Source organism: Cynara cardunculus (genome assembly GCF_001531365.2).
Source record: "Cynara cardunculus var. scolymus isolate 2C chromosome LG 3, CcrdV1, whole genome shotgun sequence".
Taxonomy (NCBI): domain Eukaryota; kingdom Viridiplantae; phylum Streptophyta; class Magnoliopsida; order Asterales; family Asteraceae; genus Cynara; species Cynara cardunculus.
In genome coordinates this window covers 29,203,795-29,208,794 of record NC_037530.1, presented here as the reverse complement: position 1 = coordinate 29,208,794, position 5,000 = coordinate 29,203,795, and the positions used below count along the sequence as shown (strand labels likewise).

General features: G+C 34.4%; 1 pseudogene; it reads right to left on the bottom strand.

Annotated features, from left to right (window-relative positions):
* The window catches only part of LOC112509120, a 9,444-nt pseudogene extending 5,211 nt beyond the window's left edge, over positions 1–4,233 (bottom strand).
* Between the last annotated feature and the right edge of the window lie 767 nt (positions 4,234–5,000).

Here is a 5,000-nt window from a genome sequence, read left to right as displayed (position 1 = left end):
TTTTAAATAAATTAGAACAAATATGTAGACTGGTTAAAACGTTACGGTTTGTTTGAAATTTATGTCTTTTATGACAAATATATAAAATTATATTTTTTTAGTATTTTGATGTTATTTTTGGTTGGTGTTATTTATTTTATTGTAATATATATATATATATATATATATATATATATATATAGCTGAAATACGAACTATATATATATATGTATATATATAAATAATATCATATACCCTTTTAGAGAAGGTTTACAAAGAGTGTAACTAAAGCTTATACTTTTAGCAAACGTTCCAATCATTTGTATCTAAACATAACATTTAGAGAAGGTAAGGAAAATGTAACTAAATCATGCCTTTAGAGAAGATTTGCAGATGGCGTCACTAAAGCATATATCTTTAGAGAAGTTTTTCTAAAAACCTTCTCTAAAGGTAACTTTTAGTGACGCTTAAAAACTGTCATTGATGCTAAAAAACGTCACTAATACATATTTTTAGGGAAGCTTTTCAAAAAAATTCGGCCAACCTTTAGATACGCTTTGAAAGTGTTTCCAAAGCCTAAAATAAGCTTCTCTAAATGTCAACATAAATGTACCCTTCGAAAACCCTCCCTAAAACCTTCTCCTACCGTTATATAGGAAAGGTTGCTAACGGAAGTAAAAAGCTTCTTTAAAGGTTTTAGAGAAGCTTTTCAAACTTTTAAATACAAAAGAAAAGCTTCTCTAAAGATCATTTTTCTTGTAGTGATATCGGTAATATATCGGATATCGAACCCTGTCAAAATATCGATGGTGAAATATCGGTGATATATCGGATATCGAACCCTGTCAAAATATCGGTGGTGAAATATCGGCCAAAATACCGGTGGTGAAATATCGGTTCCGATAATATCGCCGATATTTCATCCGAAAAATTGGTCCGATATACCCATTTTTTCTATAAGACAAATGTTTGGCCTCTTTATTTGGTCAACCAGTCAACACATATATTAAGTCTCACGCTTCTTCTCTTATCGGTTCTTCACAGTTCACGCTTCTTCTCTTCTCGGTTCTTTCACAGTTCATGCTTATTGTTTGCGATTAGCTCGTTTTTGAACACTTTTCCTATTTTGTTTTGTGAGACTTGTTTATGTGATGTTTTAGTTTTGAAACTATATTTCTAAACTCTAATTAATGCATATGATATGTTTATGGATGCATATATATAATATATATTTTTTAATTCTAAGAAATATTATATTAACCGCTATTTTGGACCGATATATCATCGATATAACCGAAATATCGAATATCGGTCTGACCAATATTTTGTATTTTGACCACAATAACAACATAGTTTATAAATTAGCCATTTTTAACATCCAGTTAATAATAATTGTTAGGTAATTTCGACATTAAAATGCATAAAATATCACTTATTAATGGCATACCTAAAATCTCTTATAGGCAGTTCATAGATACTAACATCAGAAAAATATGCTATCTCAGGCTTTTCATCTGCCAAATTAACCTATTCCTAAGGTTTTAAAGCATCAGAATCAAGATTGGCTAAAAAAGTCCGCTTCCCATCACCTGAGAGCTTAGCAAAGAAAAGAAAGCAGTGTCTGGGCAAATACACTACATAATCGTAATGACCCGAGGAAAGAAACGACCGGGACAACATACCCTCAGGCATATGGGTTATTTGCAATACATTTTTCTATCTTCAAGGTGTTGGGATGTTAGATAGATACTTCATAGACATAATAGCACCTCACCCAACTTCTTGGACCATTCACACTCCAAACACCATCGGACTCCTTAAGTTGGACAATCTCATTTGCTTCGTCGCCAGAGGATCCACTATAAATTAGTGCTAGTACTTCCAATTTTAAGATACACATGAGCCAAGAAGTTCAAATAGGTATATTAATATATTTCAGGTGAACACAGAAAGTAAATATTAAAAGTGAAGTTACTTGAGCGGTTGGAGCCCATAGAAAAAGTGAGACTACTTTACTTGAGAAAATAGCACCAAGAGGACCTGTATAAGAGAAAAGGTCSTCAATAACACCAGGTAGTTGCAAACCAGTAACACTAATGCATTGTCAACCTTGAGAATTGATGAATCAAAAAAGGAATCTAACACTTGCCATCTTAAAAAACATGTTATACATATAGGCAAGAAACAATTTTCTATAAAAAAACATGTTCTTCATATGATGTTTTCACAGGCTACTGTTTGGCTGCAACTGCTGTTTGGACAGCTGCTGTTTGGCTACAGCTGTTGTTTGGACAACTGTTGTTTGGCTGGTAATAACAATCAAGCTACACAGCAAGAAAAAGCATGCCATTATGGTGCATAACTCCATCATGATCATAAGGCCCAAAAACAGCAGTTGACAATGAGGTTCTGTGTGCATTACAGATTCCATTTTGATATTGTAACACAATGTACACATTAGAGTATCTCACCAAGTTAGAGTATTATTACATGAACATGTAACAGCTGCTGTATCRAAACACACACACATAAGGMGCAATTTGTTGTTTTGAACAAGTCAAATGTTWTAAAAATATGAACATGTAATAGCTGYTATATCTAAAAACACACCAAAGGTACCAAGAACACGAGTGGAATGAAGACGTGCTGCCATGTCTGGGGTTGGTTAGATAAATCAAAATCTGCAATCTTAACAATTCATTGTCGAAAAGCATAACATTGCTGGACTTTATATCACGATGGATAATATGAGGTTGTGCCTTTTCATGCAAGTATTCAAGCCCTTTCGCAGCCCCAACAACAATTTTAACTCTTYGGGACCATGATAGAACTGGACCTGGCTRTGCACCTTTAACACYTTTCCRTCCTGCATCCACAAACAGAACTATGTTAGTTTTGTACTTGGAAAAAAATTCARAAACCTCTTTTTCACTACCAGTAGCTACATAATCGATGATCAAGGTTAATGTGCGTCCATTACTGGCATTCAACAAGCTTGTGGTGATRGACAAACGTCCAATACCTATCATTGATGCTARATGAGTTTTTGTCAAGATTCATCTGTATTGTTAATAGATAGAATTAKGTTAACTATTTTAGAGTTCAGTTTATTAGCCTTGGCGCATCAACTGGTCTATCAGTCCAGTAYTGTACTACRGGATAGGATTAATAGTTTACAAACTCAACTACCAAAATGGCTCCAAAATCCATCATGTATCTGAGTCAGTAAAATGGAACAGGTACAACACTAACAGCCAAGCTTAGGAATAGTTATCATCTRTGCATAAAGGTTTTTATTATGTAGTTTTRAAGTTTCCATTCACAGCTAATTTCTTGATGCAAAGACAAAGGTTCCATTGGCAAATCTAATACAATACAACTTAAAAATAGGTCCCAAAAATGAACTGCTAAAAAGACTTTAAGGAGGTAAAACACTTGCCATGAAGAGATCCATTTGCAGCGTACTCATAGGCAGGTACTCTCAAACCACTGTCCACACAATATCCAAGTAGCTCCATGACATTATCATGTTTAAGCCGTGATACCATAGAAACTTGCCATGACAAACTCAAACAATAGCAAACCCAAATCAGAAGATCGTTGTAATACCAACTTCATTAAATAAAGATATTAGCAACCATAAGTCCAACCTAAGCTAAAAATACCCACAATCTGAAACTGATTCTCCAAAAAATAAAGATAAAAAGATCAAAAAGTGAAAATTGGACATCTAAATAGAAACAATAGGAAGTATTGAACAATAACGTTTTCCTTTATACCTTGTTAAAGAATTATAAATGACATGGACTGAAGCTTGCTGTTCATCAATAGTTAGAAATATTAGATATCTTTTATATGCCATCCTGTAGAGGAAAACATGTAAATACACATTTTAGTCGAGTTGTTGAAGGATACCAGAGTAAAAGGTTGCAGTCTTCCCTGTTCCAGATTGAGCTTGTTGGATTATGTCAAGACCCTTGCAGAAAGGGACGATTCCTCTCTGCTGAACTGCTGATGGTTTTTCAAAGCCAGTATTCAAAAGAAAAATGTCATATCTGATAAAGAATGATTCTAACCAGACAATCAGCTTATATGAAGTAAAACCATATGCAAGATAAGAATAATATAAACTCACCATATGCATAAATTCCTCTCAAAATATTTTCTTCCAGCCCATAGCATCAAAACTATCATAAACCTCATCATATCATGTAAGCTCGTCGGTTGACAGCCTGTAGCAGCAGCAAAAAGCATTTCATCAGCAAGTGCAAAACAAGTACCTTACTCCAATCCCACTTGAAAGCTAGACCTAATGCTTCTTATATATAAACCAACATCTGATTCTGAAGTAGCTACTACACGAAAAAATTGCACAAACTTACAACTCAATTCATTTTTGTATCAAATTGGCGAGTATCAAACTGAGAACCTTCTGGTGCTACGCCTGCCACGACTGCAAAAAAAAAAGCAACAATTAATCTCCACAAATAGGAGAAGGAAGAACCAGCAGATCTACACATGTCAATATCTCATACCAACAGAGGGTTTTACACAATAATTTCTTTAACTACCACATCTTACTGAATTAAGAATTAAAAAACCACCTGCAAAATATTAAAGCACCAAAAAAATGAAAAGGAAAAGTAAAGCCTACTTACCAACCCTCGTTCTATATAATATCAAGCAGCACTTAATGCATCTAATATTCTACCCGACCAAATTACAACATACACCATTACAGTTACCTTGAATAGAGAATGAACCACCGAGATCGATTGAAGGGGTCCCTTAAGCTACTGAATCGGTAAAAAGAGAAGGGTTACAGAAACATTTAGGTTGAAGCCCATTGAAAATTGAACTTGGCTTATGAGAGCAAAGATGAAGAATCGAACCAGGAGATGATTGAATAGAGTAGAAAAATTGAAATGAAGAAAACCTGCTGTGTGATGAAAGAAGACGACGATGCTGGTAAGACAGAGGAGAGCAGGATGAGGAGAGCACCGGAGAGAGCAGGGACGATG